Source organism: Schistocerca serialis, chromosome 5, assembly GCF_023864345.2.
Source record: "Schistocerca serialis cubense isolate TAMUIC-IGC-003099 chromosome 5, iqSchSeri2.2, whole genome shotgun sequence".
In the NCBI taxonomy this organism is placed as follows: domain Eukaryota; kingdom Metazoa; phylum Arthropoda; class Insecta; order Orthoptera; family Acrididae; genus Schistocerca; species Schistocerca serialis.
This window is the reverse complement of record NC_064642.1, coordinates 498,027,766-498,054,809: the sequence shown is the minus strand read 5'-3', so window position 1 is coordinate 498,054,809 and position 27,044 is coordinate 498,027,766. Positions and strand designations below refer to the sequence as shown.

General features: G+C 45.5%; 1 protein-coding gene across 3 annotated transcripts in view; it reads left to right on the top strand.

Moving 5' to 3' along the window:
• The window catches only part of LOC126480688 (irregular chiasm C-roughest protein), a 1,491,349-nt gene that overhangs the window by 871,478 nt on the left and 592,827 nt on the right, over nucleotides 1-27,044 (top strand). For all 3 annotated transcript variants that reach the window (XM_050103921.1, XM_050103923.1, XM_050103924.1), the window contains one exon: nucleotides 7,011-7,071. The gene's annotated coding sequence lies outside the window, so the exon portion shown is untranslated. The remainder of the gene's footprint in view (nucleotides 1-7,010; nucleotides 7,072-27,044) is intronic.

Genomic DNA, 27,044 nt, shown 5'->3' with positions numbered 1-27,044 from the left:
CCGCCGCGAGTCTTCCGTGTGTGATCAATCAGGCCGGGCGCCCGCCTTAAACGCCTGCTGCTGTAATTGCGGCGGCTCTAACGAGGCGCGCCAATCGATGCCCGGCACGGCGCTGTTTGCACTCTGCTCGCCGGCCGCGCACCGCCTCGCAGCCCGCCCCCACCTCCCCCGACCTTTTTCCCGAATCACTGCGCACAGACTGCCGCGCTCCGCCGTCGGATGTTTGACCCGCCGCCGGGCGAGCAGCCGCTGCCTGGCGGCAGGCGGCACGGTGGACTGGCAACCGCGACACATCAACGAAAATATTAGCGGATAAACAGGAAAACATGCAAGCACAGCACATAGCAGTGGTATGTAAACTGTGCGGGAACCAGAAAAGAGCAAGCTGCTAGCATCTGGAACCTGATGCTGCAGACATCTTGACATTTACACTAATGGACCAAAACGTTATGACCACTGCTCACCTCAAGATTCAGCCTAGTGGCGTTTCAAGCACGTGAAGCGCCAAGGCAAGTACACTACTGGCCATTAAAATTGCTACACCAAGAAGAAATGCAGACGATAAACGGGTACTCATTTGACAAATATATTATACTACAACTGACATGTGATTACATTTTCACGCAATTTGGGTACATAGAACCTGAGAAATCAGTACCCAGAACAACCACCTCTGGCCGTAATAACGGCATTCATACGCCTGGGCATTGAGTCAAACAGAGCTTCGATGGCGTCTAAACGTACAGCTGCCCATGCAGCTTCAACACGATACCACAGTACATCAACAGTAGTGACTGGCGTATTGTGACGAGCCAGTTGTTCGGCCACCATTGACCAGACGTTTTCAGTTGATGAGAGATCTGGATAATGTGCTGGCCAGGGCAGCAGTCGAACATTTTCTGTATCCAGAAAGGTCTGTACAGGACCTGCAAGATGCGGTCGTGCATTATCCTGCTGAAATGTAGGGTTTCGCAGGGATCGAATGAAGGGTAGAACCACGGGTGATGACACATCTGAAATGTAACCTTCACTGTTCAAAGTTCCGTCAATGCGAACAAGAGGTGACCGAGACGTGTAACCAATGGCACACCATACCATCACGAAGGGTGATACACCAGTATGGCGATGACGAATACACGCTTCCAATGTGCGTTCACCGCGATGTCGCCAAACACGGATGCGACCATCATGATGCTTAAACAGAACCTGGATTCGCCCGAAAAAATGACGTTTTGCCATTCGCGCGCCCAGGTTCATCGTCGAGTATACCATCGCAGGCGCTTCTGTCTATGATGCAGCGTCAAGGGTAACTACAGCCACGGTCTCCGAGCTGATAGTCCATGCCGCTGCAAACGTCGTCGAACTATTCGTGCAGATGGTTGTTGTCTTGCTAACGCCCCCATCAGTTGACTCAGGGATCAAGACGTTTCTGCACGATCCGTTACAGCCATGCGGATAAGATGCCTGTCATCTCGACTGCTAGTGATACGAGGCAGTTGGGATCCAGCGCGGCGTTCCGTATTACCCTCCTCAGCCCACGGATTCCATATTCTGCTAACAGTCATTGGATCTCGACCAATGCGAGCAGCAATGTCGCTATACGATAAACCGCAATCGCTATAGGCTACAATCTGACCATGATCAAAGTCGGGAATGTGATGGTACGCATTTCTCCTCCTTACACGAGGCATCACAACAACGTTTCACCAGGCAACGCAGGTCAACTGCTGTTTGTGTATGAGAAATCGGTTGGAAACGTTCCTCATGTCAGTACGTTGTAGGTGTGGGGAATGGCTCTAGCGACGATATCGGCCACAATTGGGGGAATGCGCTGCCATAAGCGACTTTGACAAAGGGCAGATTGTTGTGGCCCGGTGCCTGGGTACGAGCACGTAGCAAATGGTGAAACTGGTCGGCTGTTGCGTGCTATTATCATCAGCATCTATGGAAAGTGGTTGTAGGGCGGCAAATGCACGAGTAGGTAGCGAGGTATTGAACGTCCTTGCCTCATCACAGAATGTGGAGACAGGGACTCGCACACTCTGTAAATCAGAATAAACGGCGATCTGTTACAGGTTTAAATGTAAATGTCGTGTGACCAGGGCCTCCTGTCGGGTAGACCGTTCGCTGGGTGCAAGTCTTTCGATTTGACGCCGCTTCGGCGATTTGCGCGTCGATGGGGATGAAATGATGACGATTAGGACAACAAAACACCCAGTCCCTGAGCGGAGAAAATCTCCGACCCAGCCGGAAATCGAACCCGGGTCCTTGGGTTTGACATTCTGTCGCGCTGACCACTCAGCTACCAGGGTCAGACTGTTACAGGTTGACGACAGGGTACAATGCTCGTGCAGGCGTAAGACTCCTCGAGGCATGTACTGCAACACTGAAGTAGGCCGGTGGGGAAGGTATTATGCTGTGCGAGATACTTACCTGGGCTCCCGTGGGACCTATCGTAATTGTCGAAGGCACCATGACAGTTGTGGATTACGAGAAAATTGTGGCAGACCACCTGCATCCCTTCATGCAAGATGTCTTCCCCGACTGAGATGTCATCTTCCAGCAGGATAATAGTCCGTATCACATAGGCAAGAACCGTACCACAGTGGATTGAGGAGCATGGTAGCGAACTAACGTTGATGTCTCCGACGGCAAATTTGCCCATTATGAACCCTATGGAACACATTTGGGACGCTATCGGGTGCCATCTCCGCGCGCACAAACCACTCGCCTTCATTTACGGGAATACCGCGACCTGTGCGTAGACATTCGGTACCACATACCTCCGGAAATCTAGCAAGTACTTGTTAAATCCATCCAGTGGACAATCGCTGCTGTTCACTGGTAAGCAAGTGGTTACAAAGTTTCGGATCATTAGTGTATTTATTCATCCCTGCCATTGTAGCTTAGCAGAGACCCGCCAGGGTAGCCGAGAACGCTAACGCATTGCTTCCTGAACTCGGGTAGGCGCGCCGGCCACGGATCGAATCCGCCCGGCGGGTTAACGACGAGGGCCGGTGTGCTGCCCATCCTGGATGAGGTTTTTAGGCGGTTTTCCACATTCCGCTAGATGAATACCGGGCTGGTCCCCATGTTCGGCCTCAGTTACACGGCTCGCAGACATCTGAACACATTCGCACTGTTCCATGGATTACACTCGACGCAGACAGTTGGGGTACACTAATTCCGTCCTGGGGGTAAGGGATGGCGGCAGGAAGTACATCCGGCCACCCCTTAAACATTAACATGCCAACGATGGCTGACCCTGCGTAACTGCGGGACAAGGCTCAAGCGATAGAACTGTAGCTTAGCAGAGCTATACTGAATAGTCTTAGGAAACCAGGAATGTCTAAATAAGCGTGGGAGAGACCAAGAGGTCTTAATATTCCAAAGGAACACATAGCTTGGAATATCCTGTCTTTATTGTGTTTTAGTATCTTAGGTGATCCAAGATGAAGATATAGATATTTGTGTTCACTGACGGGGGGAGAGGGGGGGGGCTGGAACAGCACCGTTTCGGAATACGAGTCCAGAGTCTTACTACTGAGCTATCTCGTCCAGCAGAAAGTGGAAGGAGAAGAGAGAAAGACAGGGGGGGCACAAAAAAGATGGGAAGAGAGAGCGGGAAAGAGGAGCAGAGACACGAAGAAATAGGCTTGAGGGGGGGGGAGGGTTGGTCAGGAAGAGAGACAGGTAGGGGAGGAAGAGAAGGGACAGAAAGAAAGGAAAGGACAGGGGGAAGCATGGAGGAAAATAAGAAATAGGCAGAAATACAGAGAACGAAAAGTGGTAGAGGATGGCCGGCCGGAGTGGCCGAGCGGTTCTAGACGCTGCAGTCTGGAACCGAGCGACCGCTACGGTCACAGGTTCGAATCCTGCCTCGGGCATGGATGTGTGTAATGTCTTTAGGTTAGTTAGTTTAATTAGTTCTAAGTTCTAGGCGACTGATGACCTCAGAAGTTAAGTCGCATAGTGCTCAGAGCCATTTGGTAGAGGATGAAGTACATAAGGTACAGGGGTCAAAGATAGAGAAGAACTGTAAGAAAGAAATAGAGTGAGGGGATACAATGTTTGAAAAATAATTTTGGTGAGTAAGAAAAAATTAAAAAAAGGGAGACGTCGAGTAAGTAAAAAAGAAAGGGATCGAAAAGTAATAACATCGAAATAAAAATTCGCAGATTTTCCTCCGTTTCATTTGATTACCTCTTCTTATTGTAGTTCGTAGTGTCTAGCACCTATGTTAGCCGTTTCTGAGTCTTTATCGATCCAGTAATTGAAATAAGGTGCTTTATTCAGTGCTTACCTGAATACCTGGACTTTCCCGTGTTTGATGAGTATTCGGTGTCAGGGCTGCGGAAAAAATCCCTGAACCGCGCTCCTCGTGCTGGCAGCGAAGAAGCGAGAAGGGAAAAATTGGCCAATTTCGGAGTAATACTCGGGTGCAAATTCCACTGACGAGGAGATACGAGCCAGTGGCGGCTGGGTGCCGCATACCTAGTCCAGTCGCAGCGGCGGCCCACTAAATTCAGTCGCTACCCGCCCCTAGGCGTGCTGGCGCACAGCGCGCGGCCCTCGATGAATTTACCGCCACATAAACAATCTCTCCCGCAGCGCGGCTGCCTTCCCGGGTGCGGCAAATTGCCGGCAGGGCGCTGTAGCAGGTGGCCCGACGTCCGGAAGGCGCGCCGCTGGATCCCCGCCCAAATGTCTGCTGCCTGCTGCCCGCTGCCCGCTGCATCTGCGCTACGCACGGAAACCTATCGCCAAGGCGCCGTCGCCTGCACGCAAACGGACATGCTACCCGCATCGCTTACTTTTTAACTTTGTCTGCCTCCCCTGCTGTGCATCGTATGCTCTGCTGCTGTGCAAATCGTCAATATGAAGCGCTGTCTTATACCGTGTGTACCACGGTCAGTAGAATACATGGTAGGGATCAGGAGTGTGTGTGTGTGTGTGTGTGTGTGTGTGTGTGTGTGTGTGTGTGTGTGTGTCCGTGTGTGCTGTAGTAAAGAGCGTCGCTGACATGAAGCTGACCACAGCCGCAGGCAACTGCATTGTTACTGCTTCCTCCAGGATGACTACATTGTTTACGTGAGTGTGAGTTCTTATCACTGATTAACCATCAAGTGCAGAGTTAGGCTATAGTTATCAGTGCACTGAGGGATTCTGCAACTATGTTCTGAATTGTCTTCGAAGAAAAATAATGGTTTGCACTAGGATCGAGACTTGTACTAACCTCTACAGATTCGAAAAAATATTAGGAATTAAGTTTCACGCAATTCCCAAGAACAGTAAGAAGAAAGACAAGTGGATGAATGCTTGTAAACGTGCCGATTCGTTTTGGATGAATGCTTGTGAATGTATCGATTCTTTCTCAGTTGCTTATGCTTGTGGGTTCCCAATACATTTTGCTAATTCGGATTACGAAACGGTTTTGCAAAGTGAAATGCTGAATCTTCCTCACAATTCGGGTTGAACCCTGATATTGTTTCAGCTCTATATCACCTGCTCTTGGAAATGAATGTTCAAATGTTCAAATGTGTGTGAATTCGTATGAGACTTAACTGCTAAGGTCATCAGTCCCTAACCTTAAACACTACTTAACCTAAATTATCCTAAGGACAAACACACACACCCATGCCCGAGGGAGGGCTCTAACCTCCGCCGGGATCAGCCGCACAGTCCATGACTACAGTGAAAATGAATGTAAGGGGTTGTAATGTGCCTATTAATTTGAGAAAAAAGCAGGCACGAAAACAAATTTACCACTAATAAGTTGAAGAAATTTTAGAAGTGAATATGTTACCAGCTAATGGATAAACTTCTAGTAGGGCTAACATTAACTTTGAAAACAAACAATGCTGTGAATACAGCTACGTTCGTTTGTATCAACAATTAGAAATTACGGATAAAGTAATAAAAAAACTTAGGCAAGGTCGAGGTCGTCTCTCTCGGTGTATCACCGAGTAACTTAAAATTACTCGTAAATACTTTCCAAATAAGCTTGACTGTTGTTTTTGAGGCTGTCAATAAGATGCGGTAATTAAAGGGCTGTGTACTGAAGTACCAATATGTTTATGTAATCTAAGTTCACTTCTCAAATAATTCTTAGTCATTGGTATTTATTCTACAAAATTGAACTTTTCCTTGTCGTCCTTCAAACTAATTTCATTGCTTTACCAAAGACATATCTTACTGTTCCCAAATGCTCTTCGGCGCGTCTGTAGCTTAATGTCTTTACTTCTGTAGCATCTTTGAAACTAATGTTGTTCTTACTTACGTTAGCTGGGCCGCGTTTTGTACGTGTTAAGCGTGAGTGCTACCATGAAATGTAGGATGGAGTGTATTTAACCAGTTTTTCGAGAACTTCACAACGCTCACGTAGTGCTCTGCCAAAACGTCGAAATTTTTAAATTTCTATCGGAAATATACGATTAATGTGTCACACATAAATATATACAACATTAGTTGTTCGCACGCTTCGTGTTTTATTAATCTTAATACCATTTCAGATATGTTTCTGCGAAACACAAAAAATTCGCTCATGAGTTTATAGATTTTTAAACAAGATTCTTCTTTAACTGCTCAAATTCAATAACTACTACCACAAGAGTCCAAACGGGAAAGCAAGAAAGGTCTATAAGAGCCATCTGAAGATGGATTTCTATGAAATCCAAAACTGATAATGGTTCGATTAAAATAACCTTTTCCAAAACATACTTGAGGCTGGTTCCTGTTTCAAATTATTGTGATTTTGTTCATTCTCCACAATACTGGATATGTTCAGGAGGAAACACCAAGCGCGCACTGTGTAATAGAATTTGGCACATTAGCATCACAATACCACACGATTTTACTTTTTCAAGTAAGATATAAAAACACCAAATGTAGGTGTGATTTTGTCCTAATAATGTTTCCATTTTCGTAATCGCTAACATTGAAGTACATTTCTCGCCACCTTAGCAGTTACTCACAACTTGTGCTCAATGTTCCGTTTCTTTTTGTTCCAGATTATGAGAGGGCGGCCATCTCTCCCCGGTCCTCGCCTGCCGTATTGAACGATTAGCAACGGTAAGGCGCCAGCGAGAAAGTCTGTAATGTTTCTCTCTCTGTGTCTCTCTATCGCACACGTCTATCTCGTGTATGTATGTGGCGGCCACGACCTCTGCGACCAGCCCTGCGCGTTCCCAGCCCATTAGCATCCTGCCGAATCCATTAATGTGTGGCCTCGCCTGCCCCACGATGGGTTTCCGTGACAGCCACCGGCAAAACCGAATTAGCTGCCACTGGCGGCCGAGCGTGCCCGCAGTTTCAATTACTCCTACCTGCGACTGGGCGCTAGTTTATGACTGGCGATCCACATAACTTCTTAGTTTAATCCATTTCATCACACATTGTTCCGACATGTCACTCTTACTAAACACCCCCTTATTTTCGGTTAGAAAGCTTTATACTAACACATCTGAAATTATGTTAAAACATTATACACTGAATTCATGTCAATTTATATCCAACATTTGGTCTGCTCTTGTATCTAGATTACAGACTGGAAGAAAATAGTAAATAAATATTGATTTATGTTGGAGCCAGGGGAAAAAACAGTGTCATATGCGCTAAGGAAGCACGAAAAGCTGCTGTGCAGTTACAACGTATGTTGGAAATGGCGTCCAAGGGCGATTATACAAGTCTGAACCCGCTTAATAGTACTGAAAGAAACTTTCTGCAGATATGATTGTGATATGCTTCTCACGTACGCAGTTATTTTAGTTTCTACATCAAAAATCGTGTGTGGGCGATTGCGATACACTACAAATTTTGCTGCTCACCAAACAAAAATTTCTAGTGGACTAAGGTCCAGCGAGTGAAAGGGCCATAGGTTTTTTCTTTTTTTATATATCAACCGTTCCCCAAAAAATTCGTTCAGAAGACTCGAACTGTTGTTAGCTGTGTTCGGAGTAGCTCCACCTTAACATTACCAAATAAGCAGCAACCAGTCGCAACTGCACAACTTGGGAACCACATGGAGCCCACTATTCATTAGCTCCACCTTGTTAAAACGATTAGTAGTTGATTGGGTTTTTCTTTAGCTGGCCAATGAAATCGTGGGTTATCAAACAATAACATTCACTGCTCACGGCTTCTTCAAAGAAATATAGGTCTAGTAATGCGCTGTCTGAATACTGCTATCAGCACTCCAGTTTTCTGATCATGTTGTGGCGTTTCAAGCACAGCACGAAGATTCTCCGTTGACCATAGTGGTGGGTTTTGTGTGTTCTGTGAGCAGAGAGGTAGAACCAGGCTCGTCTGTATAGAAGATGACATCAAGAATATCAATGATATTCCTCTCAATAAAAGATGTGAACCATTTTTTGTAACAGATTCGCCTTTCATGATCGGCATCTTTCAGTTCTTGCACTGCCGTCTCTTTATACGGCAACAATTTCAAGGTTTGCCAAACCACTTCACGCACAGTTGCAAGCGTCGTATGTTTTTCTTGCGCCAACCTGCGCAATTATTTTCCACGGCTCTGCTGCACATAGTCATAAATATCCAACAACTTATTTTCGTTTACTGAAGATGGTCTTTCGGTTTCTTCGGCATCTAACACTAAGAATGTCTCTCGAAATTAGTCAATAAGTTGGACGAACCGCATTACAATGAAGTATAGCTGTTTCCGAAAATTTTTCAACAAATGCCTTCTGCACAAAAGCTATGTATTCATCAACATGTCAAAACACATGTCCTACAAGGAAAACTCGTTTTTCATTTGAAAGCATCATATTTAAAATCAAATTGGACATCTGAACGCTAACCATGGTATTCAGAAGCTTTAACCAACATCACCAAACCGTCAATATTAAGCAAAAGTAGAACGAATTAAAAGAAGTAATCATGTGTCTATGAAGAACCATTCTTGCCGACTTGTCTCCTGGCAACTTCAAATGTATTCTATATTCATAGTTCAGTACACAGTGACTTTCCAAACGCACTGTACCTCTGTTAACGAAGGTCATGTCTCGTCTTTATTTCTCAAGTTTAGGATTTCACTGAACCAGAGAAAAAAACATGGCTTTAAGCACTATGGAACTGAAATGCTGAGGTCATAAGTCCCCTAGAACTTAGAACTACTTAAACCTAACTAACCTAAGGACAACACACACATCCATGCCCGAGGCAGGATTCGAACCTGCGACCGTAGCGGTCGCGCGGTTCCAGACTGTAGCGCCAGAACCGCTCGGCCACCAGCGGACGGCTGAACCGGAGAGAGATTTGTGAAATGTGTTCCGTAACTTTTTAAAAAGATATCTCTTTTGTCTTAGGGTCACGAAAGGAGAACAGTGGTGCAATAAAAGCAGTAACGCTCCATCTGCGACAACAAGTCGTGAATTCTAAACGGCTCTAAATCCCGCCGTAGACATGTAACAGACAATTATATATTGGTTTTCAGGGCAACGATACCAACGTCGATACGGCAGACAGTTCTTTGCTATCAAGTGTAAGCAGTTTACAAGCACGTGCCTCTCACACATCGCCCATTCATGACGTCGTACCACCTGAAGGATTCATTTTCAGTGAGTAGTTCCTAATTTCAAATTATTCAACTTAAGAGACCTGCTACGACACCATATTTATAAAGTTGGCGTAACCGCAGTGAACGGTGTTCGTAAAGTTGTAATTATCACCTCGAAAAAATTAAGCTCCTGCCACGAAAGTTCGTCGGAATGCACAATGGACATGAATAGATGCACGTGATCAGGGGGTGCTTACGTACGTGTCACCTATCAGAGTGGTACCTACACGTATCCAACGGCACACGTCCCATACCATTACAGATCCTCCACTAGGTTGAACAGTCCCCTGCTGACATGCAGCGTTCTTGGATCCATGTGGCTGTCTCCATGCTAGTACACGTCCATCCGCTCGAAACAATTTGAAACGAGATTCGTCCGACCAGACAACACGTCTCCAGTCATCATCAGTCCAATGTCGGTGTTGAAAGCTTTGTGACGTGCAGTCAAGTGTACACGAATGGGCCTTCGGCTCTTGAAAGCCCATATCGATGATGTTTCGTTGAATGGTTCGCACGCTGACACTTTTTGATGGCCCAGCATTGAAATCAGCAGCAATTTTCGGAAAGATTGCCCTTCTGTTACGTTGCACGGCTGTCTTCAGTCGTTGTCGGTCCCGTTGCCGAATCTTTTTCGGAGGGCAGTGATGTCGGAGACTTGACGTTTTACCGGATTCCTGATATTCAAGGTACACGCTTGAAATGGTCTTACGGGAAAATTCCCACTGCATCGCTACCTCGGAGATGCTTTGTCCAATCGCTCGTTAACCGACTGTAACACCACGTTCAAACTCACTATATAGGCGTTGCCGATCGCAGCGCCGTATTCTGCCTGTTTACATATCTTTGTATTTGAATGCGTGTGCCTGCACCAGTTTCTTTTACGCTTCAGTGTGTATGGACACACACACACACACACACACACACACACACACACACACACACACACACACACACACACCCAAAATATTTTTTATGGGACTTTTATAACAACATTGTCCAGAAATATATTACCATAGTTCCAAACCACCCGTTTTGACCATGCTTTTTCGGAGTTTGCTTATTAGGTGAATGCCTGAACTAGTAGTCTCTTCCCACACACTCTCCATTAGGATCCCCTTTGTGCCATTCTCAGTCTGCTGGGACTCTGGGGTGAAAAAAACGCCACAATTCATTGGGATGGGTCTCAAACAGCTCGGTCCCCCCTCGGATTAGAGAATAAACTAAAATTAAATTAAATTAAAATTCAAATGTGCTGTGGGTCACCATTCGAGGCTATAAACAGGTGATATACAAGTGATGAAGGAACCTTCGCAAGTCTGGCCCGCACAGCAGCCGAGGTGGTTTCCGCCGTGGCGTGCGGATCCGAGTGGCCCCCTCGGGAAGTCAGCCGCTGGCCGCAGCGGCCGTCGCCGGCCAGCCGTAAGTCCGTCCTCCGCCATTGGCCCTTTCTCTCGCCCACTCTGGCGCGCCTTCACACCCTCCGTTTACTTCCCAATCCTTTCTCATCAGGTGCTCAATCTCTGTGCTCAATTTAACCTGTTTTCTTCATCCCCGGCTTCGACGCCTCCGCGTCTGAGGTCGAGATCGGGAGCTCTGTAACTCTAGCGCTATCTCCCACCTCCCACAAGAGGCCACCTAGAGGGCTTTGCCTCACTCGCCACCCCTCTGGCCGAACAGCCACCGTGAGCCCTCGTCGGTTTCTGAGACGTGAAAGAACTGCGGTATCACAACACTACCTCGTACACATTCTTAGCATCTCTCTGGAAAGCTGTTGCTACGCTACCAGAACACCATATTCGGTTTTCGATAAGCTGTTCACTCCGTTTTAGATTACAGTGTAGTTGGAAGAATGATCTCACATAAGTCGAGCCTGTGCATGTTAGAATGCTCATTGCACCATAACTCCCATCCGTGTCCGTCATCATCATCTTCGTCATCTTCATGTTGAGCCTTATCTCAATAGTATTATTAATTGTTTATTGCCGTGTTTCACAGAGAACATTCACGACAGTCGTTATGGTTTGGAACGCGTTAACTCAAAGGAAGATTGCGTAGACCATTTAAGAAGTGTGTGGTTATGTAGCTTCTTGCTGGTCGTTTACAGATAATTGACTGCATATTTGTACTCAAGAATTTTTCTGTTGTAAAAAAAGTCTTATTTAAGAGAAAAATGCTCTGAATTATTGGCATTCTCACGAGATATCTAGCACCGCCAGTGACACTTGGACACCATCTCTTGCAGCATGGTGTACTGATGACGTCGCCGACCGATCACCACCTGCAGACAATAACCACTCACAGCAGCACCCACGATAGTCAGTTGTTCCTGAGGAAGAAGGCTGGTGGATTTCATCGAAAGCTCGATATTTCACCTTCATTTGACGCGAAAAAATAAAACCATCGGCTTCATTTGAAAACACTTCTGCGATCTGATACGACATCGAACTTTCCTGCGATGACATCCTTGTTCAGAACATTCTCAGTTTATATGTTGCGTCAGATCTGGTAAAATCTGTGAGAAAACCCAGAAAAATGCTCTGAATTATTGGCATTCTCACGAGATTGCTGGCACCACCAGTGACACTTGGACACCATCTCTTGCAGCATGGCGTAATGACGACGTCGCCGATCGATCACAGACCACCTATGGACAATAACCGGTCACAACGGCAACGAGGACAGTCAGTTGTTCCTGAGGAAGATGGCTGGTGGCTTTCATCGAAAGCTCGATATTTTACCTTCATTTGACGCGACAAATAAACCTAGACTGTTTTATACTTCCGCTGTCAGTCAGGCATTTTTTTTCTAGGGCAAGTTAATCAAAGTATTTTATAGCTGTGTACTTCACTTACTCTATGACAAAGTTAGATTCACTAGAAAGAACAGAAGATCATTTTCCCTTCGAGGTCTCTGTTATTCTGACACTACAAAGGATTTTTAAAAACAAATTTCATGAGTGAATAGGTGCACTGAACGGCTGTGTTTAGTATTAGCAGTTGCACAACCAAAGACCTGCAAGATGTACGTGTGCGAACCCCACGCATAATTCCAACTACTTTCTTTTGTGCAATGAATAGTTGTTGCGGAGTAGAACAGTTACCACAGAATATTATCCTGGAGATCATGAGTGATTAAAATTATGCAATATATATGTCAACTTGCTGACTTCTATCCTTCCAGGTTGACACGTATTCTAAAAGAAAAATCAGCTGAACCTAGATGTTTTTGCAAATCCGCTTTAGTAGTGCATCGATTATCTGAATGCCGATCAACGGAAATACCGGTAAACCGAAAGCGCTGCATTCGGCTAACTCAAATTTGCGCGCGCGCCATACGATATATAGAAACTCCACTGGTGCTGCTGGCCAAAATGGTTCAAATGGCTCTAAGCACTATGGGACTTAAAATCTGAGGTCATCAGTGCCCTAGACTTAGAACTACTTAAACCTAACGAACCTAAGGACATCACATACATCCATGCCCGAGGCAGGATTCTAACCTTGCGACCGTAGCGGCAGCACGGTTCCAGACTGAAGCGCCTAGAACCGCTCGGCCACAGCGGCCGGCTGCTGCTGGCTATTTCGGCGGTATTTTCCCTTCCTTCCAACCATCATTGTTGCTGTTCTGGGTTGATGTTTCAATGTTCGATTTTGGCATGTTGTGTTATTGCTCATGTATGTGACACTCCAGATGGAAGCGTACAGGCCGGCCGCGATGGTCTCGCGGTTCTAGGCGCGCAGTCCGGAACCGCGCGACTACTACGATCGCAGGTTCGAATCCTGCCTCGGGCATGGATGTGTGTGATGTCCTTAGGTTAGTTAGGTTTAAGTAGTTCTAAGTTCTAGGGGACTGATGACCGCAGCTGTTAAGTCCCATAGTGCTCAGAGCCATTTGAACCATTTTTTGGAAGCATACAGACAAATGAGGAAAATGGCGGAAGACCAGGGCTTACAGGTTGGAAAATCTTGGAATAAGCTCCTTCCTTCAGGTGCGACTATCACTGCACCTGAAGAGCCACCCGTCAGTTTGTTGGGCTTTGCTGGGCTGGGTTGATTAAAGAGAAAACAAAGAAATATTCAAATTTGTGTGAATTCCTAAGGGACCAAACTGCAGAGGTCATCGGTCCCTAAACTTACACACTACTTAAATTAACTTATGCTAAGAACAACAAACACACCCATGGTATAAGATTCTCTTGGAAACAAGACATGTATATATCAATTCCGAGAAGACTGGGAGCTGTTTGAATACCACCGGTTTTTGTACACCATATTAGGCATCGTAGTGTGTTGTGCTTTCGGTATTTCCATATTTTCGTGTGCTTCCTGTACATCCATTCGAAATTCCTTAGTGTAAACAAGTCTTTGTCTCTTTCTTGGCTCTATTACCAAATTAATGCCTCAGGATACATCCAATCAACAAATCCGTTTCTTTTTTTTTTGTCAAGTTACAAGATGATTTTTTTCCCAGATCGGTTTAGTATTTACTCTCAGTTTATTCGAACTACTCATCTATTCTAGTATTCTATAAGTCGGTAAGTACAATGTTATAATCGTGGAGGTAGGTTGGAGAATTTAAAAAGGGAAGTAGTTAAGTGCGCTGGCAGGAAGAACAGGATCTCTGAACAGGTAAATACAAGGTTATAAACACAAAATCAAAGAGGACTGACGGCGTTTCTCTCGGCTTCGCCTTCAATGCCGCCAACCCACAACGCATCTGTGCGTAGCGGGTAGTCGTCATCTCAACCTCTGCGGACGGGCTGGTTTCCGCGGTATCCGGCGCAGCAAACACAGGGCCTCCGGGTAACCAGTTAGAGGGCGCAGAAGGCAGCAACAGCAGTCACTCCAGACATGCAACTCTTGCTGCATCCTCTGCAACTCCGGTAGCCTATAGGAAGATTGTAACCTTCCCCCGCGTGAGGTTTTCTGCCCACTCGGAGCCGGCTAGAGCCAGTTCCGTCTTCGCCAGCCAGCGAATGATGTACCGTGTGGGCACCATCTCGGGCGGACGACATCCTCTTCATTATTCGAGCGGCTGTGCTCCAGCGACCTGTACGCCACGCCTTTGTGTTTTACGCCATGGTAAGTCGTGTTGACCGTGAGATAGAACTTCGAAGATATGCTTTGTTTTCATTGGTCAAGAGAATGTTAACTACGTCCTTCAGGATCTGTTTCAGTTTCTTTGAAGAACAGTTGTGTGTGACGAACTTTTCCTTCAAACTACTAAGAACAATTTCTGGAGGACGTTTATTTTCTCCTGTTGTAATGAATCAGAAACTGCAGACTGTTTTGTATTCGATTTTTACTTATTCATATACACAAAAGGAACTGCCGCCACGAATCTTGCAGGGCTGTCCATAAATCCGTAAGAGTACGACGGGGTGGAGATCTCTTCTGAACAGCGTGTTGCGAGGCATCCCAGGTATGCTCTTTAATGTTCATGTCTGGGGAGTTTGGTGGCCAACGGAAGTGTTCAAACTCCGAGCAGTGTTCCTGGAGCCACTCTGCAACTATTTTGGACGTTTGGGGTGTCGCATCGTCCCGCTGGAGTATCCCGTGCCCGTCGGAATGTACAGTGGACATGAATGGAGGCAGGTGATCAGGCAGGATTCTTACGTACGTGTCACCTGTCAGAGCCGTATCTAGACCTAATATGGGTCCCATATCACTCCAACTGCACGCGCCCCACAACATTACTGAGCCACCACGAGCTTGTACAATCCCCTGATGACATGCAACGTCCATGGATTCATGAGGTTGTCTCCGTACCAGTGCACGTCCATCCGCTCGATACAGTTTGAAACGAGACTCTTCCGACCAGGCAACATTTTTCCAGTCACCAACAGACCAATGACGTTGTTGAGGGGCCCAGGTGAGGCGTAACACTTTGTGTCGTGCAGTCATCAAAGGTACACGAGTGGGTCTTCTGCTCTGAATGCCCATATCGATGATGTTACTTTACACGGTTCGCACGCTGACATTTGTTGATGGGCCAGCACTGAAATCTGCAGCAATATGCGGAAGGCTTGCATTTCTGTCACGTTGAACGATTCTCCTCAATCGTCGTCGGTCCCGTTCTTGCAGGATCTTTTTCCGGCTGCAGCGATGTCGGAGATTCGATATTTTACCGAATTCCTGACATTCACGGTACACTCGTGAAATGGTCGTCTGGAAAAATCCCCACCTCATCGCTACCTCGGAGGTGCTGCGTCTCATCGCTCGTGCACCGACTATAATACCATGTTCAAACTCACTTAAATCTTGATAAGCTGTCAATGTAGCAGCAGTTAACAATCTAACAACTGCGCAAGACACTTGTATAGGCGTTGACGACAGCAGCGCCGTATTCCACCTGTTTACATATCTCTATATTTATATAAGCATGCCTATACCAGTTTCTTCGGTACCCGCCAGGGTAGCCGAGAGCACTAACGCGATACTTCCTGGACTCGGGTAGGCGCGCTGGCCCCGGATCGAATCCGCTCGGCGGATAAACGACGAGGGGCCATGTGCCAGCCAGCCTGGATGTGGTTTTTAGGTGGTTTTCCACATCCCGATAGGTGAATACCGGGCTGGTCCCCATGTTCCGCCGCAGTTACACGGCTCGCAGACGTCTGAACACATTCGCACTATGCCATGGATTACACTCGACGCAGACAGTTGGGGTACACTAATTCCGTCCCGGGAGGGGGGAGGGGGGGGTGGGGCAGGAAGGACATCCGGCCACCCCTTAAACATTAATATGCCAGATCCGATTAACGATGGCTGTAACTGCGGGACAAGGCTCAAGCGATAGAATATCAGTTTCTTCGGTGTTTCAGTGTAGTAGGCAATACCCACCCCAACAATATATGCCTACTAGCTTCGCAGATAGTAAAGGGATTGAAAGAATGTATGAAGAAGTAGAAGAACTTATTCAGTAACGAAGCCAAACGGAAATTTATTTGTGATGGAGGACTGGAATTAAGTCTTTGGGGCACGCTCAACCACTGAAGCGCTTATTATCTGTATCAGAAAGAGCTGATGGGAAGCTTCGTTTCCAGAATTCTGATGCAGTTAGTTGCAAATGCTCGAACGCGCTCTCACCTTACAGTGATTACAGGTAGCTGGCAGACGGCTGGATTTCGAGAACAGCTCGGTGGCGGCCACGACCGTAACGCCATTACACACGTCGGCGGCAGTGCGTCTTGCAGGGATGGGCTCGGCTTGCTGTTGGTGCAGCTAATTTGGGCGAACCGAAGCCGCCGGTAGCCGGTAATTTGCGTGAACACCAGTTGCTATTGTAAGTGGATTAGTAGCCGCCTGGTTTGGGTGTAAGGGGGGGGGGGGGCAGAGGATCGACGCGCGTCGGTCGGCTGTGGCTGCGGCTGCGGGGGAGGGATCGAGCCAGATATGGGGGCTCGGTGGAGCGGCCGGTTCACCAGCGCTTAGCCACGGCCAAGGGATCTCTATCTGCCTCACTGCCGGGACTCCGTCTTAAATGCAGACCATTACACTGCAGAGCATTCTCGTGTTCTCTGCCGTGTACGGATGTTCGTCAGAATAATGACTGACTCGCGAAAATTGTTGCCATTGCATTTCCAGGCAGATTAGAACTGTGTACCAGATGGGGAGTACGAGGTCACTTTATGGACTGGTTCTCTTCCATTTTCTCCTTATTACGGGCCTGGACACTACTTCGCTTAAAAAGTACGACCCACTTCTCAAAAACACGCAAAAAAATATTCTGAAGGTTTCCGAGTGCTGTTAAGCAGTTTTTATCAAAACTTTCGAAAATTTAATTAGAGTAGACTGCAGCTGAGAATGTAGCGTTCTCGTCTTGTAGTCTGAAAGACACTGGCTCAGGTCTCACTAGGGGCAACTTCTTTTTAATTCTTTTAATTTTATTAGGTTGTTGCATAAAAGTTCGTAGCGTTTTTGTTCTGCGTATTGGTATTCTGGTTGCTATGGGTTTATTTATAGACTGTCATTATTTTGTTTGTAGTTCACTATTGCTATTTGAGTTTACATTTTGGCATTTTGGAGATAATGAGTAGAGCTGTGGGTACTAGACAATGGAGCACCAAGTGGAGGAATCGGAAAATTTCTGACATATTCTTCTGTGTGAGTTCAACAAAGGGATGACAGTGGAGGAGGCAGTTAGAAACATTAGCGCCGTGTGTGGGGATTGGACTCAGAACGTCACGAAAATGATTTCTTCGTTTGAAGGATGATCAATTTGACATTGGTGACTCTCCACGTTCAGGGGTTGGATGAATATCATTTAAACCCTGTAATCCACAACGATTCACGTTAGTATACTTGAGAACTGGCAAATGTGATGCACAACGATCATTCCACCGTGCGACATTTGCATGCAATGGGGAAGATTCCAAAATGGGTGTATGGCCACCACATGCTCTAAACGAAATTCACAAAAATCCGCGGGTAGACTTACGTGCATCTCTGCTTACTCGTCATCAATTGGCTCGTGAACAACACTGACCTTTCCTATCATGCATCGTTATTGGTAAGGAGAAATTATGTCTTTATGACCAACTCCCTGTACGAAGACCTGTGTGCATCCACAAAAGATAATGTAATGCATCTGGTGGAATAGCGATGGTGTGGCGTTCCATGAATTGCTTCCCCGAAGTGTAACCATCATCGCTGAAATTTATTGTCAACAACTGAGCATCATGCAGACGCAGTCGAAGAACAACGACCAGTAAGACTGCGGGAAGTGATGCTAGTCCACGATAACGCCCGCTCACATTCTCCTAGACTGACAAAAAACACTATACAGGAACTGGGTTGAGAGGTCATTCCGCATCCACCTTACTCTCCTGATCTTGCACCCTCAGATTTTCACCTTTTCCGCTCATTATCGAACAACCTTCAAGGAACATCCTTTCCCCATGAAAATGCGCTCCGAATATCACTCGACGAGTTCTACACACAAAACCAGGTTATTTCTACAGTCGCGGAACCGAAAAGTTACGCCAGCGTTGACAGTCTGTTGTAAGTAGTGAACTAGGATATATTATTGATGACCAAATCCTGTGTTACGTGTATCTGTTGTGTTCATTAAACGTACGGAGAAACGCTACTAACTTACGCACCAATCCAGTACGTTTATTATCAAATCGGAATGTTAATTAACACATAGTGAATCATGTTTTAATAACATCTTTTCTAATTACAAATCGCACGAAAATGCTGATACTGATTTAAACTTTCCATGGTTCCTCTAAATCACTTGAAATATATACCGGGATGCTTTAAGTAAAGATATTATTTCGCTCATGTTTTTTAACTGGATGAGCTACAGTATGTTATCCATCTTCAGCTACTGTAGTTGTGTACATCGAAATAATCAGAAACCAGTTGCATACAAGAATTTTTATTTCCTTAACCGCTTCCAGACACTTAGTGGTCTTCCTCAAGGGCTATAATTGACGACGCTAATCAGAAGCCTTTAACCCTAACCTTCGTTTTTTCAATCTTCCAGCAGTGTTGTCAAGTACTGATTGCGACAGACAATAAGACAAGTATTCGTCGGCAGCACCGCACGGTCGCTTGGGACTCATTATAAGGTATGTTACATGGATGGTGGTACGCATGGGCGACCACAGAAAGTTATCCGGGGGAGGGGAGCGGAGAAAATTGTTGATGTAAATGAGATGGTCGGTTTTGAGACGTGTTATCCAACAACAATTAAATTTTTTAGGTGACACAAAAAGCTTATAATATCCCAAAGAATTGATGGCTGTTCACTCACTTCTACAGGTGTACGAGCAATCGATAATGCATAAAAAATCCGTGTTCCTGATACCTCGGGGGGGGGGGGGGGGGGGGGGTAGGAAGAGAGGAAGAGCAAGCGCCACTCTTTCCCATGCCCCCCCCCCCCTCCCGGCCGCTTGCGGACGCCTATGGTAGTGTGATGTAGTTAGTCTCGCCTCGTGGGACAGTCAGAGCTCAACGCGTCTCGAACAGTTAGAGGCACTTCCTTGCCGTTTCGTTCAACAATGCCCGAGCACTACCACTCATGCGTGGCGAGAGCAATCGTCATTCAGGTTTCGTGACGATCGGTTGTATACAATCGAGCAACTCCAATAATACATGAATGTTTTGCAAACGTTGTTGAAATATAAAACTGGCAGTCTTCCGTCAAATGATAGTCCAACATTGGTAATTAGGCAGTTAATTCAGGGAGTGTGCGCGTAACTACACATTAAATCACTGGAAGAAATAGTATCGTCATTCATATTCAGTAGCTTCAGTGATACAGTGAAACTAAATTTAACTGCTAAAATGGGCATCGTTGGGTCTGACCATTGTTAGGAATGTGTTGCTTACGAACTCAATGAAAGAAGTATGTGGTATGAATTGGTTTCCTTCCGAATCAACCTTTTTCACTTTAAATTGAAGAACTTCAGTATTCCTAAAGCAAAGAGGTACGTTTTAGTTTCAGCAACACGGTAAGGCTTCGTATGTAGTGTGTTCCCTCTGTTAGAAATCCCATACACAAGTCTGGCGGCCGCAAAGAAATCTATTTCAATTAAGAATCATCAAAATATAGCGGGAAAGAGGTTATTACTGTACAGTTTGAATGATATGAATACATCTCTAGCGGTGCTTCCACATGCAGGTAGTTGCGGTAAGTTGCCCCATTTTTTTTTTTCTTTCTGAAGATAATGTTGGATGTCTTGTGTGAAATCTGGAGTCTACGTAAACTGCGGACGATGTTGGACTGATACCGAATGTTTCCGTATGCTTCCTGCCTCTGTAGGCCTTCTACGTATTTTTAGAAACATATCATTCAGAAAAAAGTAATAGTTCACCTATGGTACACTGAATTACGAATTACATGCTTTGCTGGCCGCAAATCATTATTCGATACGGAAAGAGTAAAGACATGGTGATAATTAGCTTTACGAGTAACCAATACGTTTGAAATGCTTGTCTTCCATCCCAGTCGACTGTCGATGTGTGCTGTCAATTAAGCTGTGATCTGTAACTGCATTTGTAATGGACATGCTGCCGATATGCATCAACAGCAATGTATGTGCGGCGGAGACCTAGCAAGAACGCCGCGTGACGACATGTTTATTTTCTCGTATCGCCAGCTTCTCGAGCCATTACTTGCTACGCAGCGAAGGTAGTTCGTTTCCCCCCAGGGAGAGATACCATCTTCCTCGAAAGGAAATTGTAAACACGCCCTTTCCACACTCGCGGTAAGTGAAGCTTTCTGCTTGCTCAACGAGACTGCCACACGACGCCTTGCTCCTCACTCAATCATTCGCGCGTCGCTACACCGCGATAACGTACACAGACCATTAACTCAAAACGTAAAAAAAGAAAAAAACACGCCTAGCAGTGCCTGACGCAGTGGACATGACAGCTTTCATCACCTTCACATAATTTTGTTCTGTATATGTATTTGTAAGACATACATTTCTAAAGTTCCTAGTGCTTATCCGCTACATTGTGAGTTCTCGAGTTCGTGTTTCAAAGGATTCAGAAGGAAATAGTTTTTAACAAGTACATGGATGAATCTGTTACAGGAAAGGTACTACATATAATACAGTTTCCAATCAACTGTTTCCAAACATTGCGTCACATAGGTGTTGGTCCCCATCGTTGATATAGTTGATGAAGTTTCCCACATTTCTGACCGTCATTAGAGGGAAAATCAGCAGATCACCGAATTATGGCCTCCTCTAAAATTCCCGCATTTTGGCGTCGATACAGTTTCAGACGTCAAGAAGAGTGTAATAACACCAATATAAAAAAGGGTAAGTGTAGATAAGTGTCGGTATTATTGAACCGTCTGTTTAATAAGTGATGGCTCAGAATGTTCAAATGTGTGTGAAATCTTACGGGACTTAACTGCTAAGGCCATCAGTCCCTAAGCTTACACACTACTTAACCTAAATTATCCTAAGGACAAACACACACACCCATGCCCGAGGGAGGACTCGAACCTCCGCCGGGACCAGCCGCACAATCCATGACTGCAGCGCCCCCTAGACCGCTCGGCTAATCCCTCGCGGCTAAGTGATGACTCTTAGACCATCAAAATGACTGAAGACGGCAGAAGTAAATAACAAAAAATCTTATCTGAAAAACATAGATTTCTAACAGTAAATACAAATGTGTTAGGGAGCCATTTAAGAAAGAATTTCTCTGGATTTAGCCTCATATGGAAGAGAACTGTAGCTTTTGAAATGTGGTGCTATAGAAGAATGCTGAAAATCAGATGGACAGACCGAGTAAGCAAGGAAAGGTACTGAATAAAACTGGAGAAAATAGAACTTCATGGAGTGACGAGGATAAAGGAGGCAACAAGAAATAGTCAGTTTGGTGATTCCGGGAAATGTGGTGGTAAAAGTTGTAGAGGGAGACCAAAGTTTGGTTATAGCAAGTAGACTCAGATGGATGTACATAGCAGTAGTTATGCAAAGGTGAAGTTACTTGCGCAGCATATAATAGCACTGAGGCCGGCCGGAGTGGCCGTGCGGTTCTAGGTGCTACAGTCTGGAGCCGAGCGACCGCTACGGTCGCAGGTTCGAATCCTGCCTCGGGCATGGATGTGTGTGATGTCCTTAGGTTAGTTAGGTTTAATTAGTTCTAAGTTCTAGGCGACTGATGACCTCAGAAGTTAAGTCGCATAGTGCTCAGGGCCATTTGAACCAATAGCACTGAGTGGTGAATCAAAACAATATTTAGGTTGAGAAGAAACGCAGCTGGAATATGATGGAATTTACTTTGGTAGTTGCACAAAAAATTGAGCATCAAATCTGATGATTGTGGTGGCCAACTAATATAACATCACAAAGACAACATCGCTCCGTGAATACAACTAAACGAGACCTATAGGCCGTTGCGCCATCTTTGTGAAATGAAAGACATTTTGTGTACTATTTTAATTTATAATGTCGTCCATATTTAGTCGTTTCAGTTTTGTAACATGGAGCATCAACTAACAGCCATCCTAATAGTGGCACCGCGTTGCGAAAATGGAAGAGAGACCTAACACACCGAACTTAACAACTGGAAACCATAGCTTCCGGGCTATGTAATAGACGTTGATAAAAATTTCATAGGGATTATTGGCAGATCAAAATCCGAAGTTTGCTGGCCTTCAACTGATAAATGAAAACGAACTTCATACAAAAAGTAGTAACACGTTATGGAGCGAACCCTCGTATGTCTTTATAAAGCTTGTGCAGGTTTTAAAATTCCTGTCATTCAGTTTGGTGGTGCTCGTGACGAATTCCTTAAACTTCGGACCACTAACTGTGATGCAGCCGTCTGTCTGAGGATATCGTGAAGCCGACACTAAAAACGAAACGAGCGCATCACTTCAATGGCATTATCCCGACCAGTATGCTTCCTACCTTTCCGCTACGATCGCTGAGTACTTCAGCTCTGGAGCACCTAGCTCTTCCGGACGTACATGAAACAGACAATGCTCCATATTTAACAGTTTCCAAGCTGTAGTTTCTTGAAATAGTAGAGGAACCTAACGGGCATACTGTATATCTATACTCAAAAAACTGCTCTGGACTGCATAGTAGAAAGTATGGGGTGGTTATAATTAAATTGCAACTACTCAGAGGTCAGTGTGGGCTGTAATTATCGTATGGCAGCGAAACTTCGTAGATATTCTACTGCATTAATTAGGAACCGATTTACGCTGGGAAAAAATTAGTTCTAATTTTGGCCACCAGGTGCAATTCTGATGCTGTCATTGCAAGAAGGGCATACAGAAATGTTAGGAACTGGTTTGGGGCAGAAAATACTAAACAAATGAGAAAGATGTAATGTTGATTTTATTATTAGGTTAAATGTATCAAGGAGTGCGCAGTCAAAAGAGAGATCAGCTTGTGTTCCTGAGAGTTGACTAAACTGGTCAGCTTGCTACTGACGTAGTTGTATTCAGGCTGGTATCAGTAACACCTCGTAGAAGTTGTTTGAAGAAATCCTGTGTTTCCGATGTGAAACTAATAAGAACCACTTTTCAGAGTCTTGATCTAGTTCTGCTACTAAGTTGCATAAATTATACACAGTATACGTAATAGCCTTTAATTTTTGAGTGCATTTTGAAAGGCTGACTTGAACACTATCATACTGCGTCCACATGTTTTACAAATGTGACGCGTGCTGGCATCTGTTGACTTCGTTTAGAATCATTGTTTCTGTACGAAAGAGCGCGCATAATACAAACAGAGAGATCATCCGTCCCATCGGATTAGGGAAGGATGGGGAAGGACGTCAGCCTTAACCTTTCAAAAGAGCCATTCCGGCAATTGTCTGGAGCGATTTAGGGTAATCAACGGAAAACCTAAATCAGGGTGGCCGAATGCGGGCTCTGAACCGTCGTCCTTCCGAATGCGAGTCCGGTGTGCTAACCACTGCGCCACCTCGCTCTGTCTCTCTTTAGAGCATAACTGCAAATTTGCGTTGTGGAGTCAGAAGGATATGTTCTGTTTCTGAATGGCTGCAAGGCTCTGAGCACTATGGGACTTAACATCTTAGATCATCAGTCCCCTAGAACGTAGAACTACTTAAACCTAACTAACCTAAGGGCATCACATACATCCATGCCCGAGGCAGGATTCGAACCTGCGACCGTAGCCTAAACTGAAGATCTGCTGAATGAGGCCAAACAACAAATTGAAAATGGAGACAGCAAAAAAGGTTGCCGCTGCTCTTGGTTCGAAGGAGTCTGCTGAAAGGAAAAGACTAAAAGCTGTGAGTAGGAAACATAGATTTTGGCGTATACAGAAGACTTGATCCAGTGCACTGAGTGTGGGAGATGGTGGTACGAACAGTACTCTTCATTTGAGAGTGATATTGCGTTCATTTGTTATATTTTTTTAATGCTTACTCTTTGGGCAAGTTTCGCATATTCTTAAGCGCATGTGAACGAAAGAGTGCACATTTCCCGGTTTTTGTATTTTTGGAAAGTTCAATGAAAGTATTATCTCACTGCTGCTGTAGTTTTCTGAACATGTACATTTTGTGTTAATAAATATAAATCTAAAATGATTTTGTTTTCCTGTTGATAATAACCGCAATATTTACGGTTCAAATGGTTCAAATGGCTCACAGCTCTATTGGGCTTAACATCTGAGGTCATCAGTACCCTAGACTTAGAACTACTTAAACCTAACTAACCTAAGGACATCACACACATCCATGCCCGATGCAGGATTCGAACCTGCGACCGAAGCAGCAGCGCGGTTCCAAACTGAAGCGCTTAGAACCGCTCGGTCACAGCTGCCGGCCAATATTTACGGTTATTCCTTAACTGCGCACTCTTTGGTATGGTTCCCCTAACCGCCTCTTATACAGTTTGCTTAACCTCAGCACTGGAAACGTCGGCGAGATGCTGTACAGCGCCAGATTTGTAACTGGTGGCAAAAATTGGAACTAATTTTGTTTCTAGCGTATTCGGTTCCACATTAATCCATTAGAATAACTACTAAGTTTCGCTACCATACGATAATTACAGCTCACATTGGACCTGTGCATGGAGCAGCAGTTTAACTATAGCCACCCTGTTCTTACCATTCTACCACACGTTAGTGTTTCTTCCTTTTCCATTCGCGTACCGAGGACGGGAAGGATTACTGGTTAAAATCATCTGTAGTTAGTCTTGTTCTCACGAACCCTGCAGGAGATGTACGAAGGGGCCTGTTGTAAACTATTACATGCCTCCTTTAATTTTTGGAACTTTTTGAGGGGAATGAAAAGACCCATTATCAGGCATCTGCGAGTTCAGGTGTTTGAGCATTTACACTACTGGCCATTAAAATTGTTACACCAAGAAGAAATGCAGAGGACAAACAGGTATACATTTGACAAATATATAATACTAGAACTGACATGTGATTACATTTTCACGCAATTTGGGTGCATAGATCCTGAGCAATCAGTACCCATAATAACCACCTCTAGCCGTATTAACGGCCTTGATACGCCTGGGCATTGAGCCAAACAGAGCTTGGATGGCGTGTAAAGGTACAGCTGCCCATGCAGCTTCAACACGATACCACAGTTCATCAGTCACGAGTAGTGACTGGCGTATTGTGACGAGCCAGTTGCTCGGCCACGACTGACCAGACGTTTTCAGTTAGTGAGACATCTGGAGAATGTGCTGGCCAGGGCAGCAGTCGAACATTTTCTGTATTCAGAAAGGCCCGTACAGGACCTGCAACATGCAGTAGTCCATTATCCTTCTGAAATGTAAGGTTTGGCAGGGATCGAATGAAGGGTAGAGCCACGGGTCGTAACACATCTGAAATGTAAGATCCACTGTTCAAAGTTCCGTCAATGCAAACAAGAGGTGACCGAGACGTGTAACCAATGGCACCCCATACCACCACGTCGGGTGATACGCCAGTATGGCGATGACGAATTCACCGCGATGTCGCCAAACACGGATGCGACCATCGTGATGCTGTAAACAAAATCTGGATTCATCCGAAAAAATTAGGTTTTGCCATTCGTGGTTCGTCGTTGAGTATACCATCGCAGGCGCTCCTGTCGGAGACGCAGCGTCAAGGGTAACGGGAGCCATGGTCTGCGAGGTGGTAGTCCATGCTGCTGCAAACGTCGTCGAACTGCTGATGATTGTTGTCTTGCAAACGTCCCCATCTGTTGACTCAGGGATCGAGACGTGGCTGCACGATCCGTTACAGCCATGCGGATGAGATGCCTGTCATTTCGACTGCTTGTAATACGAGTTCGTTGGATCCAGCACGACGTTTCGTATTACCCTCCTGAACCCACCTATTGCATATTCTGCTAACAATTGGACCTCGACCAACGCGAGCAGCAATGTCGCGATACGATAAACACCAATCGCCATAGGCTACAATCCTACCTTTATCAAAGTCGGAAACTTGATGGTACGCATTTCAACTCCTTACACGAGGCATCACAACAACGTTTCACCAGGCAACGCCGGTCAACTGCTGTTTGTGGATGAGAAATCGGTTGCAAACTTTCCTCATGTCAGCACGTTGTAGGTGTCACTACCGGCACCACCTTGTGTGAATGCTCTGAAAAGCTAATCATTTGCATATCACAGCATCCTGTCGCGTCTGTAGCACGTCATCTTCGTGGTGTAGCAATTTTAATGGCCAATAGTGTATCTTTGATTGAGCCCATGCGATCATTCATTTCATATTCCCACAATTCCTTACACCCAGGTACTTGTGTGTTATGACTGATTCTAACTGTCACTTGTTGATACTGCGGTCATAGTTTTGAGTTTGGTGCAGTGCATAGTTTTTTTTTCATTTTTATTACCGCTGAAAGGATCATGTTGCTTCTGCCATCCTCCCACACCTCGTTGCAGCAAGTGGCAACACGGTTGAGGCGTCGGTCGCAGGCCGTGACGAGACTCGCCGTGGCCTTTCAAACATCGGTTCCGTCCGACGGCCGGCACCTGAGCGCGCTCTTCCGAAACGGCCGGCCAC